General features: G+C 48.3%; 1 pseudogene; it reads left to right on the top strand.

Moving 5' to 3' along the window:
• Nucleotides 1-113: 113 nt before the first annotated feature.
• LOC136505094 (leucine-rich repeat receptor protein kinase HPCA1-like) lies at nt 114-26065 on the top strand (annotated as a pseudogene).
• The last annotated feature ends 291 nt before the right edge of the window (nt 26066-26356 follow it).

Below are 26356 nucleotides of genomic sequence, written 5' to 3' on the forward strand. Positions count from 1 at the left end.
CATCTCAGGAAAAATACTCCCAATCTCAGTTTTTCATGACAGTGGTAATTCTAATGAGTTGGACTATTTGGTCGGCAAGTTTTGTTTTCTTCTCTGTATTTGTGCAGCATCTGGCCTTCTTGCGATGGCGCATTCCTGGGACAAGCAGCGAGCAAGCTGGTCCGGCAATGACCCTTGTGGAGAAAACTGGACAGGGATAGTTTGCACTGGGAACCGGGTCACGTCGATGTTAGTATCTGCAATATATATGTATATATATGGCCACGAACTTTTTTTCTAAATAGACGATGGCAGATTGTATTGTTATTGTTCTCTTTGATGGATGTTTAATGTTTTGTAGAAAACTCGGAAACTTGGAGCTGTCAGGAACTCTTTCTGGGGACATTCAATTCGTACAAGAATTGCAACACCTGTATGTAAATTCTTCTCTTGGTAGTTTGAGCACCTAGGCACCTAGGCTGTCATGAATTACCCTTTTTCTGCTGCAGGGACTTGTCCTATAACGTGGGCTTGCATGGCTCTCTTCCCTCGTCCATTGGTGCCTTGAGTAACCTCCAAAACCTGTGGGTATTTCTATTTGGTTCACAAAACCTTGGAATATAATTCACTACACAGAAATTCATCCCTTTGACTTACATTTGTCTGCAGAATTCTTGTTGGATGCAGCTTTCTGGTGAAATACCAAAGGAATTAGGACAGTTAACGAAACTACGATATTTGTGAGGAGCTCCATGCTGATAATATATTTGCAATTTATTACAGTATTATTAACCGTGGTAATAAGATATATTGATGTCTAACGATAAAATCAACTAGCAGATAAAATGAAATTGGGGCGACATTTAGCAGTTTAGTGGCATTTCTAGCGGTTATGACCGTTTTATTTTTCTTTTAAAAAAGAATGAGACCCTCTGTTTCTATTTTCCCTAGCAGTTCTTCTTTGAACAGGTAAAAATATCCTATGGTATGTTTGTCAAGAATAATACGAAAGACATACAACTTAAACTCCTAGTATGTGTAACTCCCTTCATTTCAAATTATAAGATGTTTTGGCTTTTCTAAATAGAACATATCAAAAACTATGTATCTAGAAAAGCCAAAACGTATTATAGTTTGGAATGGAGGGAGTATGTAACAGAAGTAGATGATAGGCTAGTATATCATAAGAATAACACAAAAAGAAAGAGGGCGCAAACATAAGTAACTTTTTTTAATTGTTTGTGGGTATTACAAGAACTTCTAGATTTTAAGCCATACAGGAGCAAAGTAGTATGGGTTGATGAACTAGTATAGTAAAAGAAGATGATGTAACTGACAGTTGCTTTAAGAAAAAAGAGAAATAGCCTATAAATTTCTCAGAAAAGGAAAATCTTATGACCCTTGAACATGATTCACAAGTACCAATCTTAACTAATATAGTTGCTGGTTAATGGCATTTGGACCTTGCATAGCACAGTCAACAGGTTTAAGGATCTCAATTCTCATTTTAAAAAGTTCAGTGGACCTGGATTATACTACTGAACAAAGTTCAAGAATTGCTTTCCATTTCATCTGTATTTATAGTGTTCTTTCACTTACTCATCGCTTCTCACGATATCTGTGCACTTTAATAGAAAAAGGATTATTCATTATATTCTATGCCTACAGATCTCTGAACAACAACAAGTTCCAAGGCCCCATCCCGCCATCACTAGGCGGAATCCTGGACTTATACTGGCTTGATTTGGGTAACAATTTGCTGACCGGAGAACTTCCCGTATCCAATGGAATAGGTCCTGGATTGGATAACTTGACAGATGCAAAGCACTTGTAAGTACATTCCACGACATCTCTCTTGATGTCTGAAGATTTTGCAGTTCCTCAGCTATGGTTTGGTGAAGATGTGCATACACCTTTTTTTTTTGTGCAGCCACTTGGGAGCCAATAATCTGTCAGGCTCCATACCCATCCAGATTTTCAAATCAGAAATGAAACCCATACATCTGTAAGGCTGAGGACCTTGAATTCTTAAAGTCGTCTTTCTTGATTCTTTATGTGAAGGTGAGATATAGTGGCTTCATTTATTTCACGTGCTCTGGCTGCTTGACAACAACGAATTCTCTGGTAGTATTCCTCCTACATTGGGCCTTCTTGATAAACTAGAAGTTCTGTAAGTACTTCACCTACATATCTGTGATTTATGACTGACATGAGACAAAATGAGGTATACACTAGCCTATAGTATATATTAGTTCTGATAATGAAATTTTTGAGCAGGCGTCTTGATAGTAATCATCAGTTGACTGGGCCAATTCCTGTCAGTATCAGCAACCTTACCCATCTCGAAGAACTGTGAGCCTCTTATTATGTAGCACAGTACTAAGCTTTTTTGTCAGTATCAGCTCTGAAATACTAGCAAACTTACTGCCCTGTATCTTCTCTCATCTGACACTATAGGCACCTTGAAAACAACAATTTTACTGGTCCACTACCAGATCTAACAGGAATGCAATCACTCGTATATGTGTAAGTGATGAGTGCACCTTTCCATTCTGGAATTAAGATACAGGCATCCGGATTCTGAATCTTTTGCAACTGTCGCAGGGACATGAGCAACAACAGTTTCAACAACAGTGTCAATGAATCAAATGCTCCTGCTTGGTTTACTACTCTGCCATCTTTGACTTCATTGTAGTAACTAACCCTCTCTCCCCTTCTACCTTGTTTGTGCTTCTTCGTCCACAACATTTATCTGAATTTTATTTTATATGACTGACTGCAGATTCCTTGAAAATCTGCACATTCCTGGGCACCTACCCCAATCTCTCTTCAATCTTTCTGGGATTCAGACACCCCGTTTGCGTGCCCTTAAACCCGGCTTGATCCGCTTATTTTTTCGTCCGGAACAGTGTTTTTCTCTCACAAATTCCTCCAGCATTCCTCCAAACCATCCAGATTCCTCCAGAATTCAGACAAGCGAACAGGCCAGTGGTTACTTTTTTTACATAGATAATTATATATAGAAGTTACAAGCTTCGAGTACAGTGTATGCCCACTGTGAGCTCAGCAAGTATAGTATAGAAATTAATAGAATGCTCAAACTATCCATATTCAATTCATTGGCACTTCCTTGATATGATATCCTCACAGGAGGCTTCGGGGAAACAATTTCAGTGGTGCACTCGAAATTGGACGATACTTCAGCCCTGAGCTACAACTAATCGGCTTGCAAGGCAATCAAATCACTGGATACACTATGGATGCACCAAATTATGACAAGAAACTCATGTATTAGTAGTATATTGCTGTTTTTTTCTGTGTACCCTGCAACTTACAACACGCTATGCATGCTACCCCACAATAATACTGCCCATTGCATATTGCCACAGACTTGTCGGTAATCCACTTTGCGACCAAGGGAGCAACGAGGCATACTGCACGTCAACAGGGCAATCTACCAATAAGTCCTGCACCGCGGCCGTACACCACAGTTCTGATGACCAGCAGCTGTCCACCACATGCCTGCCCCCGGACCAGGATCTGAGCCCCGCCAGCTGCGTCTGTGCCGTGCCATACAGAGGGACACTGTCCTTGCGAGCGCCCGCATTTTCTGACACGAGCAATGCCTCGTACAAGTATTTTACTAAGCTGGAGAAGGATATGAAGGTGAAATTCACAGCGCACGATGTCCCGGTGGACTCAATATCTATCAAGGATCCATCTTATGATGCGGTCAACAACATGAAGATGAGCCTGGAGGTGTTTCCGAGTGGCAAGCCTCAGTTCAGTGCGCGTGACATTTCTGAACTTGCGTTTCTGCTGAGCAATCAGACATATAAACCGCCTCATGAATTTGGTCCCTACATTTTCATCGGGCAGCATTACACTCTTGCGGACGGTAAGTAAGTAAGATCGACCACTTATCACTATTATCCACTACAGTAAGAAACTGCAGTAATGTGGTAAAGAAGGTAATTAAGAAGATGAGCTCCACACTGTTCACTGGGTTTTCATGGCATGGATATGATGAATGTGTAGAGTTCAAGCCTCCACCTGAACCAAAGGCGAGCCACAAGGCGTGAAGGACCGGAAACGGCGACCAGAGGGGGGGGGGGGGGGGGGGGTGAATGGGAGCCTCAAATTTCTTTCGAAATCTTCGACCACTGTCCCAAAATCAATCCCCAAAAAACCATACACGAAAGACTTGATGACCACGACCCTAGAGAAGGGTGGATGCTCCCTCAGAACACAGCGGGTCACCACAGAGCAAACGGACCACAGATCGAAGCCCAAACGAGCAAACTCCCAAAATAAAACAGCACTGCTCCTGCAAATACCGGACACGTCCGGTATTATACCGGACACGTCCGGTATTTTCGGACACGTCCGGTGTGATATCGGACACGTCCGGGATTTTCAGCAGCAAGGTGACCGGAAGAGAAAAATCCGAAACCCCATCAAACGGTGTCCAAAAATCATGAAATTTTAACCATAGCTCTTTAGACACCAAGGGAAGATCTCCACAAAATTTCAGCTCAAAACTCCAAAGTGAAAAATATCGGACACGTCCGGTATGATATCGGACACGTCCGGTATGAACGAGCAGTTTCTCGGGAAAAATTAAATCAAGCCATAACTTGATCAAATCAACTCCAAATGACTTGAAACTTTGCACAAGAGTTCACAAGCGAGTAGAAAGGCAACCTCTAAAAGATCATAGCCCGAGACAAACTCTAACTCTGTGAATCGAAGGAATTGAAGAAACCCCCAAGAAATAGGTCAAGAACTAAAATTGCCCGGATCTGCGATCTCGTGAGGAATTAGTGGATTTCCTTCGGTGGAAAGCTTCTACTCATGTCACTGATCGATCCAAGGCAACAAGAACGAACCAAAACCATCCCAAATCGAAGAAACGAGAGGGGAGACAAGAAGGGACAAAAGGAGCTCGTGAAGAACACCAAAATCACATCAAGAACACAACTAAATCATGAATCCCGGAGGACATACGGTGGTTACGGCCACCGATTCCTTCAAAACCAAGTCACAATTTGAGTTGTGGACCTCTCTCATACATGGAAGCAAACTAGAGGAAGAAACCCTAAAGGAGAAAATGAAAACTGGAGGAGGTGAGGGAGATGGGGGCTCCCTCATCCTATTTAACAGGGCTATTACACATTCCCAGTTTTGCCCCTGGATACAAATGAGTTGAACCGCTAAGCCCAAGGGCGTTGTTGTCCAACCCGGTGTAATCTTGATCCGACGGCCACCACGCCTTCTCACCGGTAGCTTCGCCTCGACGCGAACTCCCCGATGCCGCCACGTGCCGTCCGTCCCTCCTCGGAACCTCCGCCCGGGTTTTGAGGCCCAAACCCGTAAACCGTCCATCCAATGGTTTTGAGGTCCAAACCATCAAACCGTCCGCGAGTAGCGTACTCCATACGCGTCCCCCGCCATCCGACGCGTGTCACCGCCGTCCTCGACCGGCCGGCCCGCCAAGTCCTCCTGAGCCTCGCTCGACTCACGCGTCCGCCGTCTTGACCCGGTCAACACCGTCACTCCATGTCTTCTTGCACTTGTCGATGTCCCAAGTGTCAGCCACCACGGCTAGTCACCCGGCCTCTGGGTCCCTCGGTCCAAGCCTCACGTCCGTCCTTCACCGCTCCCGGTCTGTCGGCACGGCACGTCCTCCTTGACCTTCACCTCGCCGTCAACCACCGCATCCGAGCTCTACACCTGCACAACACAAGCCAATAGACATGTCGCACACATAGCTTTCGCCATGGTAGGGTTAGTCACCACTCAACCTACTTCGTGGATCACATTGACAATCACTCATCACAAAACGAACACACAAGGGTACTTGTCAACCTTGTGTTCGCAATCTCCCCCTTGATGAGTGCATTGTCAACACCAATACACGAACAGCTTGAGCAAAAGGAAAAGAAGAAGAAGAGAAAAGAAAGAACTCACCCAAATGACCAAAAGCCAAAGAAAAGCCAAAAACTGGGTCATTTGAAGGTGAGCAAAACTTGGTCCCCAAAGACATGGGCAACGGCTCGACGCAACCAAGTAAAACAAAACTAGCCCTCAAGAAGAGGCAACGGGCTCAACGCCACTAGCAAAGCTCGAAAGGCCGAAAAACTGCTAGACCCTCCAGAAGAGGCAAAAGCTCAACACATCTAGCAAAACACCTCAAATGCAAAACTGCTAGACCCTCCAGAAGAGGCAAAGGCTCAACACATCTAGCAAAACACCTCAACTGCAACTCCCCCTGAACAAGTGCAATCTCTCTCAAATGAATGCATATCGCTCAACTTTAGGTGACATTGTGAGTGTGGAAACTTCTCCCCCTTGTTGACACATGCACTTATCAAGCTAGAGCCCAAAGATTGCATCTTCCCCTCAAATCATGCTATGAATGCAGAAATGCACGAATGCAGAAGCTTCAAGATTATAGTAAGTAGATTGAAAAGAGGCTCTAGTTGATGCTGTCATGTATATATAGCAACACATACAAGTGCTAGCAAATGCTCAAAGTGACCAAATGAGACGAAATATGGCATTAAAGCAATTTTGATCAAGTTTGAGCAATTTTAAAAGAGGGTTCACCACCAAAGGAGCACATAGCAAAAATAGACAGGAGATCGACCTTGTGCTACACATGTATGCAAAGTGAACTACCCCAAACAAAGTTCACACATCATGTCATGAGACAAACTTGTGGTTTGATCAAATTTTAGACACCAATTGAAATTTATCAGAGTTATGCAGCTTATTACCAAAGTTTGTCAGACAAGTGTGTGCGGGAGGTTATCTGTGCCACCAAAACCTGACTTAGCGACCATGTCAAGCCTATGCCAAAAGCAATCAGAAGCTTAAGACAATGATCTCGGTATCCATTACAAAGCTCAAGTTCACCATTAAGTGCAATTTGGAGCTGTCTCGATACTCTGACATAGGATAGTACAGACCCATCCCGATCTTTTCAAATCACTGAGTTTGATTTTCAAGTTTTAGCACAAATTCAAGTTTCTCAAGCAAGTGTGTAACTCAAAGTATGAGCCGTAGCAACTCAGCATATACATGAAGCAAGAAAAAGATCTCAACACATTCTACACATGCTAGTTGCACAAGTAGTGGTGAACACATTTCATGTTTCAACAAGTTTTAATCAAGTTCACAGTTTGGAAAACAAGCTTAGCTCATAACATGCATCAATTGATCAAGAGGAGCCTAAGCCAAAAGCACATCATGTATATCCATAACATCCCCAACAAGAGCATAGTGTCAATCTAGCTACTATAAGGATGAAGCTCAGGATGCAATATGATACATGATGATATGATATGCAAGTATGATATAAAAACAAAAACAAAGGCTAAACTACAAAGAAAAGCAAAACTAGAATACAACAACCAAAGTTCCCCTCCTCTAAAAAGGGAAACAAACTCCAAGCTCCCCTCGCAAGCGAGCAAACTGGGCTTGGTCAAGTGGTTTGGTGAAGATATCTGCGAGCTGGTTTTGGGTATTAATGTGGTGCAGATCAATATCACCTTTCTCATAGTGGTCATGCAAGAAGTGAAAGCGGACTTCTATGTGCTTTGTCTTTGAGTGAAGGACTGGGTTTTTGGCTACACTTATGGCACTGGTGCTGTCACAAAACAAAGGCACTCGCCTAAACTCTAACCCAAAGTCTCTCAGAGTAGCTATCATCCAAAGCAACTGGGAACAACAAGCAGCAGCAGCAACATACTCAGCTTCTGTGGTGGATTAGGCGACGCTAGACTGCTTGCGAGAAGACCAAGACACAAGAGAAGATCCAAGAAACTGACAAGTCCCCGAAGTGGACTTCCTCTCAACACGACAACCAGCATAATCCGCATCAGAATACCCACAAAGAGAAAGAGAGGAGGAAGCTAAAAACCAAAGACCAAACTCGGGTGTGAAACGAAGGTACCTGAGGATCCGCTTGATGGCTTGACGATGAGACGTGCGCGGCGAAGACTGAAAGCGCGCGCACAAGCAGACTGCGAACTGGATGTCCGGTCTCGTCGCCGTTAGGTACAGCAGGGACCCAATCATGCTTCGGTATTCCTTCTGGTCCACGGCTTCTCCCTCCTTGTCCTCATCCAGGGCCGTCGTGGTTGACATGGGCGTCGAAAGAGGCTTGGCCTCACCCATATCAAATTTCTTGAGCACGTCCTTGGTGTACTTGCCTTGGTGCACGAACGTCCCCTCACGAGTTTGCTTGATTTGCAGCCCAAGGAAGAAAGTCAATTCGCCCATCATGCTCATCTCAAATTCCCTGCTCATAGTATCTGAAAACTTGGCAACAAGAGCATGAGAAGAGCCACCAAAGATTATATCATCCACGTATATCTGAACCAAAAGGATGTCTGTGCCTTGCTTGAGGAGGAACAAAGTCTTATCTACGGAACCCATCCTAAAACCCTTATCAAGCAAGAAAGCTTTCAAACGCTCATACCAGGCTCTCGGGGCTTGTTTCAAACCATACAAGGCTTTGTGGAGTTTAAAAACATGGTTGGGGTACTTTGGATTTTCAAAGCCAGGGGGTTGCCTCACATAAACCTCTTCCTCTATGTACCCATTCAAGAAGGCGCTCTTCACATCCATCTGATACAGCTTGAACCCTTTCGAAGCTGCAAATGCTAAAAGAATCCTAATGGCTTCTAGACGGGCAACAGGAGCAAAGGTTTCTTCATAGTCTATTCCCTCTTTTTGGCAAAAACCCTGAGCCACTAATCTCGCCTTGTTTCTCACCACCACCCCATCCTCACTCTGCTTGTTCTTGTAAACCCACTTTGTACCTATGGGGTGGCACTCTGGTGGAGGTGGAACTAAAACCCACACTTGGTTCCGCTCAAAGTTCTCTAACTCCTCATGCATAGCATTAACCCAATCGGCATTAGATAGTGCGTGTCCAATATCTCGAGGCTCAAAAGAAGCTACGAAAGCAGAATGAACGAAATGGGAAATATGATAAGACTTGGAACGCGTTACCCTTTCGTCGATGTCGCCGATCATGGTCTGAGGAGGATGGCGTCGCTGGATATGTCGAGGTGCACCCAAAGACGAAGTCGCCTCCCCCTCATCCACAGCTGGGGCCTCCTCAGTCGATTGAGGAAGCGGCTCGCACGGACCCCATGAAGTAGAGGTGGAGGGCTCGGGGCCGTGAGCCGAAGTGGTCGAAGCTGGCTCGATCGGGGCAGCCGGTTGAGATGGCTTGGGATCATCCCAATCGACGTCATCGTCATCCTTAACAAAAATGCTATCACCCATCTCTTCATCACCTGCACATTCAAAGACCGAAATAGAAGAGGGCATGGTTTCGTCGAAGGTGACTTCACAAGTCTCCACGACACGGTTAGTCTCAAGATTAAGCACACGGTACGCATGTGAATGAGAAGCGTAACCGAGAAATATACCGTCCGAAGATCTAGATTCAAACTTGTCAAGATTACCTTGCTTAAGAATGAAGCACCTGCAACCGAAGACTCGAAAATGACTCACCTTGGGTGGACGCCCAAACCGCAACTCGTGGGATGTCTTCTTTAAGAAAGCACGAAGAAAAATGCGGTTTGAAACATGGCAGGCGGTGTTGATGGCTTCGGCCCAGTAACGCCTAGGAGTCCTATGCTCATCGAGCATCGTCCTGGCCATTTCAACCAAAGTCCGATTTTTGCGCTCAACAACACCATTCTGCTGAGGGACATAGGGCGAAGAAAACTGATGTTCAAGACCCAAGGAAGCACAAAAGGTGTCAAACTGAGAGTTTTTGAACTCAGTGCCATTGTCACTGCGGATAGCTCGTATGGCATTCTTTGGTAACTCAGTTTGCAACCTCAAGATCAAGTCACGAGCATGAGAAAAACGCTTCGTCCTTACCCTCCATGAAAAACACCCAAGAATAACGAGAAAAATCATCCACGATCACTAGAACGTACCACTTCCCTCCCTCTGACCGAACCCGAGCCAGACCAACAGTGTCCATATGGAGTAGCTCACCGGGTCTCGTGGTCATGACCTGAGTCACTAGAGGATGGGAAGCAGCCACCATCTTTCCGTGGCGACAGGGATGGCATACCAGATCCTTCTCAAACTTAAGTTTGGGCAATCCTCGGATCATGTCAAGAGAACTCAACCTCACTAGGAGATCGAAGCTCAAGTGACCAAGTCTCCTATGCCACTTCCATAAATCAGAAGAAGATCCGGCAACCAAACAGCGAGAAGAACCGAAAGACTGAGAGAAATCAGCTCTGAAAACTCGGCCAAAAGGAACGATCTGACAAACTAGATGTCCCTGAGAATCGAGCACACGAGAAAGTCCAGTCTTAAAGCGCACCTCAAACCCATCTTGAAGGAGTTGCGAAACAGAGAGCAAATTAAAATGCAGGCTTGAAACCAAAGCAACGTCCTTCAAGATAAAAGACTCATTGACCCGAATGGTCCCACGAGACAGCACCTTACCTTTGCTATTGTCCCCAAATGTGATGTACTCCTTGTATTGCATGGGGTCGAGGCTGGAGAACCATTTGGAACTTCCGGTCATGTGGCGCGAACAGCCGGAATCAACAAGCCACGTGTTCTCCAGGCCTCCGCTCTGCATCAATAGAAAGACAGGGGGTGAGCAAATGGCACAACACTGGGGTTAGTGAAATGAGGAGAATACCAGTGTTGAGTCATTTGCCCTGGAAAAGTGTCAGGAAAAACACCATACATGCCATGTCCCATTGGAGAGAAGCGATCACCACGTGGGGGAAAACGTGGTCCGCTAGGAGTGTGGGACTGAAAGCCACCGTTGCGAGGTCCAGAGTCATATAGGTCATGACTTGGGCCACGCCGGGCACGACCACCACGTGGTCTCGCCACCTGAGGCCTAGCACCTTGAGGCATTGCACCTCTAGGCCTAACACTGTGCCTCTGAACAGGCGGTACATGTATGCCATGGGGAGGACGGTACATGTTCCGGTTGTTCAACTCGTACTCACGCCGCTCATCTCTCTTCCTCCTAAAGCAAAACTCAGCCAAATGACCATCTCTATGGCAATAGTCACAGTGGTACCTCACCTCTCTCTTGGATGGTGGTTGACTCACTCTCTTGTGGATGTGGTTCACTCTCTGAGGCTTTTTGGCTTTAGGAAGGGGTGCACTAGAGATGTTGGGTAGAGTATCGAGTGAGTTCCGAAAGTGGTTCGGTTTGGGAACCCAAACTTGCTTGGATGGTGGAGCTTTTGGTGGTTCTTCAAACACACCATCTTTGATCATAGGCTTGGTAGACTCTGGTGGAGGGATCTTGATCAATTTGGGAGTGTTGGTGGGTTTCTCACTTGGGTTCAAACCACTATGTTCACCAACCTTGCCATAGACATGCTCACCCTTCCCACCTATAGCAAAGCCTACTCCCGATGAGTCAGTTCCCCGCCTGAACTGGCTCACCATCATGCCCAACTGAGGCTCATTGCACGACACCCAGCTCAAGATGGACCGAAGTTGTGTGTTTTCTTCCTCGGTTCCCATCTTGTCGTGCCTGCAGGACTCAAGCTCCAACACCAAAGCTTCACATCGAACACATGTAGTGGTGATGCTATCTAAGTTGGCCTTCTCAAACTCAGCAAGTTTGGCAACCTTCTCTGCCAACTCAGATTGCAAGCCTGAGCAGGACTTGCACGCACCGAGCAACCCAGAACGAGACTTCAACTCATCACATTCATCAAGCAAAACAGCATACTTGGATTGCAAGTCAGAGAGGTTAGACATGTGTATAGCGCACTCATCGCACTCCTCCTCCTCTGACACCACTACACCACTCTTGGCAAGCTCCAACTCCTTCAAAGCAACCTCTAGCTGGTCCTTAAACTCTTTTCTCTCGCGGGCAGCACGCTTAAGCAACTTATCTTGACTCATCAATGTATCATTCATAGTATCAAGCTCAAGCATAAGTGAGTCAAGTGTGGGCGGTACCTCGTTTTCGTCGTCGTCGACGTCGACGTCCTTTTTGAGCTTTGCTCCACCGTCAACCGCCATAGTGCAAAACCCACCACGGTTTGCACCGGCGACAAAGCAGAGACCGTTGAGCTTGTCCTCGCGCTTCTTCTCGGACTCATCATCGGTCGAGGGACAAGAAGAGTGATCATCGTCGGAGTCGTCGTCGAGGTCGCTGAGGGAGGCGAGGAAGGCGCGTTCTTGAGCTTTAGCCTTCCTGCGGTACGCCTTCTTGATCGCCTCCTTGTCGAAACCGCCCTTGGCCTTGTGCTTGCCAGAGGCGTAGTCGCGCTTATCCTTGCGCTTGCCGGAGTCGTACTTGTTGATGAAGGGCTTCTTCTTGGGGCAGTGCGCGACGAAGTGGTCCGGATCTCCACATCCATAGCATCCCTCCTTCGGGCCACCACTGCGTCGGCGATTCAAACGGTTGTTGTGAAACCGAGAGAACCGACTGATGACAAGTGCCAACTCATCATCCCCAAGAGACTCCAGCTGCTCCTCTGTGACTGACATCAAGCACGACAAAGAGAAAGAAGCTTGTGAAGGGTTAGTCAATGAACTTGAACCACTACCTGAGACCAAAGCCATGGTTGGTGCAGAGGGATTCTTGAGCTTGGCTTGGGTTTGGTAGTCGATCTCTGTGGACTTGAGCTTGCTGAAAAGCTCGTCAACGGTGAGGGTGTCGTAGTTGGCGGACTCGATGATCGCCGACACCTTCACATCCCATACCTTTCGATCAAGGGCATAGAGAAGCTTGAGCGCCCTCTCATGATCACTATAAGGTAGGTTGGCCTTGTTCGCTTTCATTTTGTTGACGATAGTCTGAAAGCGGGAAAACATGGCATCGATGGACTCGCCATCAAACTGAGAGAAGTTCTCGTACTCGTGCTTGTACGTCTCGTAGAGTCTGGTCTTGACCTGTGCGGTCCCCTCGTGATAGCTCTGAAGCCTCACCCAGATCTCTCGAGCTGTAGTACAATCGGAGACACGCTCGAACTCAGAAAGCGAAAGACTCGAGAAAAGCACACTACGAGCTTTGCTATTCGCGTTGTGCCGATCCTTGTGATCCTGGGTGGTACGGGCCGCAACAGGGAGCACAACGTACGTAGCATCCTCGCAAATTTCCCAGACGAGCCAATCAATCCCCTGGAGATGCGCAGACATGCGGATCTTCCAATAAGGATAGTTGGACCCATCAAAGTGCGGTGGTTTGCCGGAACCACGCTCCATGTCGCCTTCGTGGATCACGGACCGATTAAGGTGGAATGATCCTTAACCGGCTCTGATACCAATTGAAGGACCGGAAACGGCGACCAGAGGGGGGGGGGGTGAATGGGAGCCTCAAATTTCTTTCGAAATCTTCGACCACTGTCCCAAAATCAATCCCCAAAAAACCATACACGAAAGACTTGATGACCACGACCCTAGAGAAGGGTGGATGCTCCCTCAGAACACAGCGAGTCACCACAGAGCAAACGGACCACAGATCGAAGCCCAAACGAGCAAACTCCCAAAATAAAACAGCACTGCTCCTGCAAATACCGGACACGTCCGGTATTATACCGGACACGTCCGGTATTTTCGGACACGTCCGGTGTGATATCGGACACGTCCGGGATTTTCAGCAGCAAGGTGACCGGAAGAGAAAAATCCGAAACCCCATCAAACGGTGTCCAAAAATCATGAAATTTTAACCATAGCTCTTTAGACACCAAGGGAAGATCTCCACAAAATTTCAGCTCAAAACTCCAAAGTGAAAAATATCGGACACGTCCGGTATGAACGAGCAGTTTCTCGGGAAAAATTAAATCAAGCCATAACTTGATCAAATCAACTCTAAATGACTTGAAACTTTGCACAAGAGTTCACAGGCGAGTAGAAAGGCAACCTCTAAAAGATCATAGCCCGAGACAAACTCTAACTCTGTGAATCGAAGGAATTGAAGAAACCCCCAAGAAATAGGTCAAGAACTAAAATTGCCCGGATCTGCGATCTCGTGAGGAATTAGTGGATTTCCTTCGGTGGAAAGCTTCTACTCATGTCACTGATCGATCCAAGGCAACAAGAACGAACCAAAACCATCCCAAATCGAAGAAACGAGAGGGGAGACAAGAAGGGACAAAAGGAGCTCGTGAAGAACACCAAAATCACATCAAGAACACAACTAAATCATGAATCCCGGAGGACATACGGTGGTTACGGCCACCGATTCCTTCAAAACCAAGTCACAATTTGAGTTGTGGACCTCTCTCATACATGGAAGCAAACTAGAGGAAGAAACCCTAAAGGAGAAAATGAAAACTGGAGGAGGTGAGGGAGATGGGGGCTCCCTCATCCTATTTAACAGGGCTATTACACATTCCCAGTTTTGCCCCTGGATACAAATGAGTTGAACCGCTAAGCCCAAGGGCGTTGTTGTCCAACCCGGTGTAATCTTGATCCGACGGCCACCGCGCCTTCTCACCGGTAGCTTCGCCTCGACGCGAACTCCCCGATGCCGCCCGTGCCGTCCGTCCCTCCTCGGAACCTCCGCCCGGGTTTTGAGGCCCAAACCCGTAAACCGTCCATCCAATGGTTTTGAGGTCCAAACCATCAAACCGTCCGCGAGTAGCGTACTCCATACGCGTCCCCCGCCATCCGACGCGTGTCACCGCCGTCCTCGACCGGCCGGCCCGCCAAGTCCTCCTGAGCCTCGCTCGACTCACGCGTCCGCCGTCTTGACCCGGTCAACACCGTCACTCCATGTCTTCTTGCACTTGTCGATGTCCCAAGTGTCAGCCACCACGGCTAGTCACCCGGCCTCTGGGTCCCTCGGTCCAAGCCTCACGTCCGTCCTTCACCGCTCCCGGTCTGTCGGCACGGCACGTCCTCCTTGACCTTCACCTCGCCGTCAACCACCGCATCCGAGCTCTACACCTGCACAACACAAGCCAATAGACATGTCGCACACATAGCTTTCGCCATGGTAGGGTTAGTCACCACTCAACCTACTTCGTGGATCACATTGACAATCACTCATCACAAAACGAACACACAAGGGTACTTGTCAACCTTGTGTTCGCAAGGCGCTTATCATCGGAGTTTCGGTTGGTAGTGTGGTTCTTGCCGCCGCAATAATTCTTGCGCTGCTGGTTATCTTCGGAGTTGTTCCAATAAGGAAGAGACAACCAAAGCAGACTGAATCTCTCGGTTAGCACTGCTGACTGGCATTTAATTAGTATATAGTATTTCTATAATTCTATTTCCACCTCTTATTATCCCTCACCGCTAGTACCATGATGAATGCATACCTACATACTGGCTGGGGTTGCCTTGCCTGCAGTTTCGTGGGACATAAACAGCACCAGCGCCAGCATCCCCCAGCTGCGTGGTGTGCGCATGTTCACGTTCGAAGAGCTGAAGAAGATCACCTGCAACTTCTCGGAGGCAAACGACATCGGGAAGGGCGGTTATGGGAAGGTGCAGTGACCATGCATGCAAACATATGTATTAGATTCCACTCCTACTAGTTGTCTTCCATGTGTACACAAGCATATGAGAAAGAGTACCAATGTTCAGACTTGAGGCTTGCTGACTTATCTGCTGATTGAACGAATAACAACAAGTGCATGTTTACAGAGGAACAATGCCAAGTGGGCAGCTGGTCGCCGTGAAGAGGTCTCAGCAGGGGTCCCTGCAGGGGAGCCTGGAGTTCAGGACGGAGATCGAGCTCCTCTCCCGGGTGCACCACAAGAACGTGGTCAGCCTCGTCGGCTTCTGCCTGGACCAGGGCGAGCAGATGCTCGTCTACGAGTACGTCGCCAATGGCACGCTCAAGGAAAGCCTTACAGGGATGTCCGCCGTGCGGCTGGACTGGAGACGGCGGCTCCGGGTGCTGCTTGGCGCGGCCAAGGCATCGCTTACCTGTGTTTGTCCCTCGGCTACCGTGTAAGCAGGAAGTTTACCAGCACACTCACTCATTATGACTAGAGGTAGAAAAAGATATTGAGAAAAGCTCACACACACAACACAAGCCCAGCGCTGGCCGAAAGCTCTGCTTCTGGATGTGGCAAACTGGACAGCTCTTTTGCATTGCCTTAGGTGTGATATATATACAAGTGCTAGTAGCTCTATCAGGTACATAGTTGTTGGTGAGTACACCAACTACTTCTAGTACTAACAGTACAAAGCTTAGATTAGCCCATTACCAAGACATGGCTGATGTAATAGCTACCAACTAATGTATTAGAGGTGGCCTATTGTCATACTACTACAACAATAGAGACTGGACAGCCGAACTGATCAAATACCAACTCTGCTATAGCAAGAGAGAGAGAGATCACACTACGGGAAACGGTGACAATGCCGAGTGCTTTCTGTTTGCCGAGTGCATTATATCGGGCACTCGGCAAACAGAACATTTGCCGAGTGTTTACTCCAAGACACTCGGCATACTATTACACTCGGCATATCTAATATTTACCGAGTGTCAACACTCGGCCTCTAGGGGACACTCGGCAATAACCAACACGTGACCCGCGCGTGCGCCGTTCTACCGGGCGGCGTGCCGACCGTTAGTACTTCGCCGAGTGTCCGTTAGAGACACTCGGCGAAGTATTGATTTGCCGAGTGTTTTATTCCGGCACTCGGCGAAGTGTATGGGTTTGCCGAGTGTTTATGGAGACACTCGGCGAATGAAAAACAATTTTTCCCTCCTCGGCCCTCCACAATTTTTCTACTCCCCACATACGACATTTGGTACTGCATGTTAAAAGTTGGTCTATTTCTTGGTCTGTTTGCTATATTTAGTGAATTAATTTCATTTTGAGTAATTTATTGATTTAAACGAAATTTGAACTGCAAGTGATTGAAATAATAGAATAAAATGAGTGGAAAAATCATATTCATGTCATTGAATCCGGATTGATGTCTCATACAGGAAATGAAAAGAAATTTCGAACATTTTGTTCAGGAAACACGACCACGAACGTGTGTTCGAATGATTTTAAAATTCTACCAAAACCAAACGAAGTCTGAAAATCACGAGATTTGTCAAGATGTCATGATATCATATGTGGAGGCTGTGGTAAAAAATTGAGAATGTTTCGCATAATTTGTGACGTATGATGCTTACAAACGGAAGCATCTCCGGAGAAAATTCGTAGAACTTAGAAGGATCCGATAAGATTTAGAGTCCAAGTGACATGTTAATTGGGTTTGAGTTCAAATTTTTTTGTATAGGCAATACACAACATAGATTAGTTCATGTCAAATTTTGACAAATTTTCAGATCTGTTTGATATTTTTTTATTTATTAATTGCAATTATAGAATTTTAGTTGATATAAATTAATTTTGAGCTATAACTGCATGAAATAATGAAATAATATTAGTAGAAAAAACAAATATGCATTTTGAGTGAATTTGACAAGTTTTTTTTCAAAATATATAGGAAAAAAGTTACTAAAAGAAGCTATTAAAGGTATACATAAAATATTAGCGTAATTTGCCGAGTGTTTCTATATAACACTCGGTAAAGTATCTCTTTGCCGAGTGTCTTATAGAAAACACTCGGCAAAGTCTTGGTGCAGGCCCACTGCCGCGCGAGTAGACCTTTTGAAAAAATAAAAAAAATAAAAAAGGAGCTATGCCGAGTGCCAGATCGCGGGCACTCGGCATACCCCCTAACAGTTAACCCGGCGCGACCCCGCACGCCACACACACGCACACAACGCACACACGCCACAGACACACGCCGCGACCACCCGACCCCGTCCCGCCGGCGCCCCCGCCGGCGTGCCCGCCGCCTCCCCCCGCCGGCGTCCCCGCCCCCGCTCCATCCCCCGGCGGCGCCCTCCCGGTCCTCGGCGTCGCCCTCCCGGCCCCGGCGCGCCACGCCCGCGGCGGCTCCACCTGGCGGAGCCCCCCCCCCACACCGGCGGCGTGGCCGCGCCCCTCGGCGTTGCCCTCCGGGCCCCGGCGCGCCACGCCCGCGGCGGCTCCACCCGGCGGCGCCACCCCCCCCCCACACCGACGGCGCCCGCGGCGGCGAGGCCACCGAGCGGAGCGGGAATCGGAACGGAATCGAGTCGAATTCGTCCTCACCTTCTTGTCGTTGCTGGTAAGGAAGCCCTAACGTTGCTTGCTCGGATTGAAATTATATTCCCTGTTCTACTAAGGCTTCTGCGGTTCCGCCCTTGAATTTTCGGTAGATTCGAGCAATCCAACCAGAAATTCCTGTAATTCCTTGTCGGGATGGGTTATCTGACCCATCGAGCCCCACTAGCTGCTGGATTGGTTCTTGATTTTCAATACATGAATTTCTGCCGATCGATAGGCCGATAGCTACACTGCATTCTTGTTTGGTGGTTAGACTCGTGAGAGCAGCCGTTTCTGGCTTTCTGTTTGCTGAACCCTTTCCAGGGTTGAATATTTGATGTGAAAGTGATTAAAGAACTAGGACACTGTTTGGCCAGTTAAAGGGCTTACTTTTAGAGATGCTTCATTTTTTTTTCTCTTGTTTCTAAGAACACACACTTGTTTTCTGTACCTGATACATAGACTGATAGACACGTGAATGCAGACAAAACTGTGAAGATTTCTCCTCTTATGGAAAACTGTGAAGATTTCTTCTCTTATGGTTTGGGGCTTTTTAAGTGAGAAAGAACTAGCAAAAAAAAAAAAGGAAAGAAAGAAAGAAGACAATTCACATCTACTGTGCCGATCCATTTTAAACCACATCTACTGTGGTCATCAATTTTGAATGATGACTATGTGGCCATCAATTTTGAATGATGACTGGAGATAATGTACAGTACTTAGAAGTTTCACTAGTTGGGTTACAAAGTGGAAAGCTTAAAATTCAAAGTCAAAAGTCTGATTTGTCTAACTTAATGTTTGAAATTCTGAGAAACTTATAAAAAAAATTAAATAAAGTTGAATGTATCCCTTTCTGACTCCAAAAGTCTGGTTAAAAAGTGGAAAGTTTTACTCAAAAGTTGATTTGTCTGTTTAAAGTTCTGAGAAACTTATAAAATATTGACATTAGGTTGAATGTGTACCTTTTCTGAGTCCAGAAGGGTTTTACTAGTTTGTAAAACAGCGAGAGTTCAGTATTAGCAAATTTCTTGAGTTCTACACAGATTAGGTTTTTGTTACAGAAAGTAGAAACAACTTGCTTATATATATAATAATTATATAAGATTTATTCAATCAGAGGCCAAGTTCCCAGCCTCAGTTTTAACAAATCATCAAACTAATGCATCCTCTCTACACCTGCTTCCCTTCCACATACACTTCCACACACTTCCCTTAAACCTTTCCTGCAATTTGGTTTGTGCAATATTATGTGGGGAAAACTTGAAATATCGTTATACTGCAGTCTTGTATGTCCATGATTGTTGTTTAGGCCCTTTTGCTGTTTCGTAGGTTGGAGCACTAAAATCATCTATGAAGATACTCACATTGGCGATTTGGAGTTTCATCATTTCTTCTTATCTTTTGCTGTGTGGTGTGGCCAGAGCAATGAGCATGATGCATTCTTCACTTTGCTGTCATGAATGGATGTGTTCCCTTTTTTTTTTTGTCAACCTTGCTGACTTAGTAATGCGCATCATTGACATATTCAGCTCTGATTTCCTGACGCAAAGAATTCTTCGTGTCGTCATTCACTACGGGAAACAGTGACAATGCCGAGTGCTTTAGATGCACACATTTCGATACTGAAATTCACTTTGCAATATGAAGTCTAACACTGTTAAAAAGGAAGCTAACACTGTTTCGAATACTTCTCTTTTGTGCAGAATCAATCGGCGGCATCAAATAATCAGTTTCAAGACCCGGATTTGTCGCAGAGGTTCCAAGGGCCTACGCAGTGATTGCATTTGTATTGTGTCTTAGTTGTGACTTGTGATGATGGTTTATTGTAAATTGAGATGATGGTTTATTGTGACATGTGATGGTGGTTTATTGTGAATTATGATGATGGTTTATTGTGAATTATGATACATGTGACAAATAATTATGCCTGTCATGATGTTTTATTGTGAATTGTCATGGTTTTTTTTGTGGATTGAGAGATATGTGACATTATTAAAAAAGAGACCATTTTCCATTCTGGTAACCTTCTTTGTCGAGTGTATTCCAGTGGACACTCGGCAAAGTGACCATAAAATCTGACCGCTGGAGCTTGTTTGCCGAGTGTTTTAGTTCTGACACTCGGCAAACTTTGGAAACTTTGCCGAGTGTTTTAGTTCTGACACTCGGCAAACTTTGGAAACTTTGCCGAGTGTTTTATTTCTGACACTCGGCAAACTTGGGAAACTTTGCCGAGTGTTTTATTTCTAACACTCGGCAAACTTGGGAATCTTTACCGAGTGTTTTAGTTCTGACACTCGACAACCTTAGGAAACTTTGCCGAGTGTTTTATTTCTGACACTCGGCAAAGTTGAGAAACTTTGCCGAGTGTTTTCCGTCGTGCACTCGGCAAAATCGACATCGCCGTTCCATCCCGTCAAATTTTTTTTGCCGAGAGTTTATTTTTGCCGAGTGTTTACTGACAGTCGGCAAACTATTTGCCGAGTGCCCGATGAAAAACACTCGGCAAACTACTGTTTGCCGACAAATCAATGCCGTGTGCTGTATGCCGAGTGTAACACTCGGCAAAGTATTTGCCGAGTGTTTTTGGGCGTTTGCCGAGTGCCCTTGACACTCGGCAAATCTACTGTATCCCGTAGTGTCAGCAGTAGATTATGTCTTACAATTCTTCCCCTAATCCTGCTGCTAACCCGAAGCCTTTACCTCATCCATGCCAATCATCTTTCTCAGCTCCATGAACCGCAGGCGCCCGAGTGACTTGGGGAGGATGTCAGCGAGCTGTCTGCCGGTCTCGACGAACTCGATGACGATCTGCCCTCTATCGATGCGGTCCCGGAGGAAGTGGAACTTATGTCAATGTGCTTGCTCCGGTCGTGGAGGATAGGGTTCTTGGCGAGGGCGATGGCGGACTGGTTGTCCACTATCAGAGCTGGCAGGTGAGCTTCCTCGCCGGTCAGCTCAACCAGCAGCCGACGCAGCTAGATAGTCTGGCACGCCGCCGTGGCTGCTGCGATGTACTCCGCCTCGCACGTCGACAGCGCCACGATCTTTTGCTTCAGCAACTGCCAAGCAATGGGGGCCGCTCCGAGGAAGACGAGCACGCTGGAGGTGCTCCGTCGCCGTCGATGTCGCCCGCCATGTCTGCGTCGCTGAAAACAGTGAGCTCTGGCTCACTTTCCTTTGCCTTGGGGGGGTGCCTCACTAAAGACCGTGAGCCGCAGCCCACCCTTGCTGCCACTCTTGAGGAAGATGATCGCTTGATCAAGCTTCCCCTTGATGTAGCGCAGCGGCCTCTTCACCGTCGTCCAGTGATCCTCGCGTGGGTCCTCCATGAAGCGATTGACATACCCGACCGCGAACGTGATGTCCGGCCGAGTATGCGTGAGGTAGCTTAGCCCGCCGATGATGCTCCGGTAGCGCGTCGCGTCCACCTTCGCCGCCATGCTGTGCTTGGACAGCTTCAGACGCTGCTCCATTGGAGTTGCGCACGGCTTGCACTCCACGATGCCGCTGCGCTCCAGTAGCTTCTCCGCATAGGCGCGCTGGCCCAGGGAGATGTGCTCCTTCCCCTACCTCACCTCAATGCTGAGGTAGTAGGAGAGCGCGCCGAGATCGCTCATTTTGAAACGAGCAGCCATCTCATGTGTGAAGCCGTCGATGTCCTCCGCCCGCGCTCCAGTGACGATCAAGTCGTCCACATACATGCTGACGACGAGCTCCTTCTTCCCCGTCGCCACGTGTACAGCGCGTGCTCTGTGGCGCAGCGAGTGAACCCAAGCTCGCCCAAGGTGGCATCGAGCTTGGCGCTCCACGCCTGAGGGGCCTACCGTAGCCCGTAGAGCGCCTTGAGCAGCTTGAGCACCTTGTGCTCAGCGCCGTTGATGGCGAAGCCCGGAGCTTGCTTGACGAAGACCGTCTCCGCGAGCTCGCCGTTGAGGAACATAGACTTGACATCCAGGTGGTGGACGCGCCAATCCTTCGCTGCGGCCATGGCCAATAGCAAGCGAACAGACTCCATTCGCGCCACCGGAGCAAAGACTTCCTCGAAGTCAATGCCCTCACGCTACACGAAGCCATAGGAGACGAGCCGAGCCTTGTACTTGACAATGGCGCCGTGCTCATCTCGCTTCACCTTGTAGACCCACTTCAACCCGATTGGCCTACAGCCCACCGGTGGATCCACCAGCTCCCATGTCCCATTGTCCTCGATGGCCTTCATCTCTTCCAACATCGGTGGCTCCTCTACATTAACAAGGAGCAGCTCTGGGTCATCGAGAAAATGACTGGCCAACCCAGGAGCTCCCCCTTCGCCGATGATGTTGTCCACCCACCTAAACCGGACCTCCTCGCTGTCGTGGAAAGCGTCCATGTACTCATCGATGTTGGTGGGTGGAGAGGTGAACTCGATCGATGGTCCATGGCCTCCTGTTTTGCCAGAGTGGTCGGCATCACTGCTGGACCGCTCGGCACCACTGTCGGAGTGGTTAGCATTGCTACTGGACCGCTCAGCACCACTTTCGGAGTGGTTGGATCCACTGCTGGAGTGGTCGGCTCCACTGCTGGACCGCTCGGCACCACTCCTGAGGTGGTCGGCACCTCTTCTCCAGCATCTCCACCACCGTGGATGACTAAGTGTTCGACGACGAAGGTACTGCTCAAGATTCCAGCTCCCCCCGTGCTCGGACCCTCCTAGTCCCAGGCTGCCATCTCATCGAACACCACATCCCTAGAGATCACCATCTTGCCTCCCTTGGGATCATAGAGCCGATACGCCTTGGTGCCCTCCTCATAGCCTAAGAGCACCATTAGTGTGCTCCTGTCTTCTAGCTTGTTGAGGTGAGGCTTGGTGTTCTTCACATGGCCGATGCAGCCAAATGTTCTGAGGAAGAACACATTCGACATACGTCCATGCCAAGTCTCAAACGACGTCTTGCCCTTCAAGGCCTTGGTGGGCGTGTGGTTGAGGATGAACACCGCTGTGGTCACCGTCTCTCCCCAGAATTTTGCTAGCATGCTTTTGGCCTTCATCATGGATCGAGCCATGCTGACCACCATCTGGTTCCACCGCTCCACCATGCCATTCTGCTATGGCGACTACGGTGCGGTGTGGTGTCACACCACACCCTGATCCGCGCAGTACGCAGTGAACTCCACCGTAGTGAATTCGCCGCCTAGATTAGTCCGCAGCACGTGCAGCTTCTTACCGCTCTCCGCCTCCACACGCGCCTTGATCTTCTTGACCGCTTCTGCTGCCTCAGACTTGCTGGTCAGAAGCTATAGCCACATGAACCGGCTGTAGTCATCCACTAGCAAGATGAAGTACTTGCGCCCACCGTGCGTCGCCGGCGTGATCGTCCCGCAGAGGTCACCATGGACCAGCTCGAGGGCCTCTACCGCACGGTACTTCGCCATCTTCGGGAATGGCAGCCTTCTTTGCTTCCCAACCAGGTAGCTGTCACACAGCTCGCCTACATGCTCGATATGAGGCAGCCCAGTCACCATCTTCTCCAGCCAACCAAGAGCATCGAAGCTGGGATGGCCATACCGGGCATGCCACAACCATGGCTCCTCCGTGTGCCGTGCAGCCAAGCAGATAGGCTGCTCCACCTTCAAGTCGAGCAGGTACAGCCGGTTCTGGGACCTCTTCACCTTGGCAAGAAGCCGCTGCTCCTGGTCCTTGATCTTGAGGATGTCGTCTTTGATCAGTACCTCGCTGCCGCGCTTATCCTGCTGGCCAATGCTGATGATGGTTGAACGTAGCTACGGGATGTAATATACATCCATCAGCACACGGTGCTCGCCGTTCTGGCACCTGAAGATGATGATGCCGCCCCCTCAGATCACCATCCTTGAGCCATCATCGAACTTCACCGTGTCGGTCACGTTGCCGTCGAGCTCAAAGAAGGCTTCCTTGGAGCCCGTCATGTGGTTGCTGACACCGAAGTCCAGGTACCACCGCTGCTCCTGCTCATTGCCCACACATCCGAGGTGAACTTGGGCGCGCGGTTCGTTGAGGTTAACAGCCTTTAGAGCCTTCCCGTGCCCTTCCACTGCCATCACCTCTCCCTTCTCCTTGGTCTCAACGTCGTGCAATGCACAGAATGTCATCATCAGAAGAGTGGTCTCATCATCATCATCAGCTTACGCCAAATGAGCCTCAGCCTTCTTCTCCTGCTTACGATTTGGGCACTCCAGCATCATCTCTATGGAGAGATCGACCTGGATGTACTTCACCGGCATAGAGTGGAGGTGTTTGGAGACCGCCTCTTTTTCGTCGATGGTGATGCCGTAGCTCTTCAGCTTGCTGATGAGTGACTACAGACGGAGGGAGAAGTCCTTCACCAACTCACCATTCTTGAACTTGAGGTTGGCGTACTCTTGCTTCAGCAGTTGGGCCGTCGCCTTCTTTGCGCAGTCGGAGCCGACGCGCATCGCTGCAATGGCCTCCCACGTCTCCTTAGCAGAGTTCTTTCCCCCAACGACTCCCTGTACTCCGCTGGCATAGTAACGAGGATAGCCTCCAATGCTGATATGTTATCTTCTTTGTTGTCGATGTCCTTGTCAATGGCATTCCAGAGCCGTCGGGCTCTGAGCTTGACCTTCATGGTCACCGCCCACTCGTCATAGTTGGTGCGAGTCAGCGTCGGCCAACTGGTGCCGCTGACCTCCTGCACCGTGCGCACGACGACCTCCTGTCGTGGCTGGGCAGCCACAACAGCGCCGCTGCTGTCGCTCATCTCCAAACCGTCCGTCATCACCAGCGGTTAGTCCGGCGACGGCGCTTGTACGACTCTGATACCACTTGTTGGTCCCTCGGCTGCCCTGCATAGGTAAGCAGTAAGCTTACCAGCACACTCACTCACTATGGCTAGAGGTAGAAGAAAATATTGAGAACAGCTCACACACACAACACAAGCCCAGCGCTAACCGAAAGCTCTGCTTCTGAATGTGGCAAACTGAACTGCTCTTTTGCATTGCCTTAGGTGTGATATATATACAAGTGCTAGTACCTCTACCAGATACATAGTTGTTGGTGAGTACACCAACAATCTACTTCTAAGGTACACCAACTACTCCTAGTACTAGCAGTACAAAACTTAGATCAGCCCACTACCAAGACATGGTTGATGTAATAGCTACCAACTAATGTACTAGAGTTGGCCTATTGCCATACTGCTACAACAGTAGAGACTGGACAGTCGAGCTGACCAAATACCAATTCTGTTACAGCAAAAGAGAGATCAGCAGCAGATTATGTTTTACATCCTGCCCGAGCTCACTGACCCTCCCATCGTGCACCGGGACATCAAGTCCAGCAACGTTCTCCTCGACGACCGTCTCAACGCCAAGGTCTCCGATTTTGACCTCTCCAAGCCTCTGCCAGAGCACGGCAGGGGAGATCAACCAGTTACCACTCAAGGGCACAATGGTCACTGCTCGTTCGTCACTAGCTTGCTCCTCGATCCTTACATTTATTTACAGCCATCTGGATCATCGAGCTTATATATATGTATGTACTATTGCATGCAGGGTACCTCGACCCTGAGTACTACATGACGCAGCAGCTGACGGAGAAGAGCGACATGTACAGCTTCGGCGTGCTGATGCTGGAGGTCGTCACGGCGAGGAAGCCGCTGGAGCGCGGCCGGTACATCGTCCGGGAGGTGAAGGCGGCGCTGGACCGGAGCAAGGATCTGTACGGCCTGCACGAGCTGCTGGACCCGGCGCTGGTGGCCACGTCGCCGTCAGGGATCGCCAGGCTGGAGCTGTTCGTGGACCTGGCGCTCCGGTGCGTGGAGGAGGCAGGCGCGGACCGGCCGTCGATGGGCGAGGCGGTCGGCGAGATCGAGCGAGTCTTGAAAGCAGTGACTGGCAGCGGCGCCGCCGACTCCGCGTCCAACTCCACGAGCTCGTACAACGGCCGCACGCCGCGCCACCCATACGCCGGCGACAGCCTCTCCGACTATAGCGCCGGAGGGATGCCGTTGACAAGGGTGGAGGCCAAGTGAAGTACGCGCGCGAACGCGCTGCATACGTGGAAGGCATGTGTGTACAGTTACAGTAGGTACGGCTAACGAGGAGTACTTCCTCGAGTTCCAAGTTCCAAATTATAAGATGCATGTTTGGCTTTTATAGATTGCTATATATATTCATTTAAATATGAAATGTATATTATTAATAAAAATAATGTATCTAAAAAGTTAAATCGTCTCATAATTTAGAAAGTTGATGGAGTAGTAAATAGTACTACTGGTTTTTGGTTCACGCTTCACAAGGTACACCCACAGATTAACTATTGT

This window comes from Miscanthus floridulus, chromosome 14 (assembly GCF_019320115.1).
Source record: "Miscanthus floridulus cultivar M001 chromosome 14, ASM1932011v1, whole genome shotgun sequence".
NCBI classification, from domain to species: Eukaryota; Viridiplantae; Streptophyta; class Magnoliopsida; order Poales; family Poaceae; genus Miscanthus; species Miscanthus floridulus.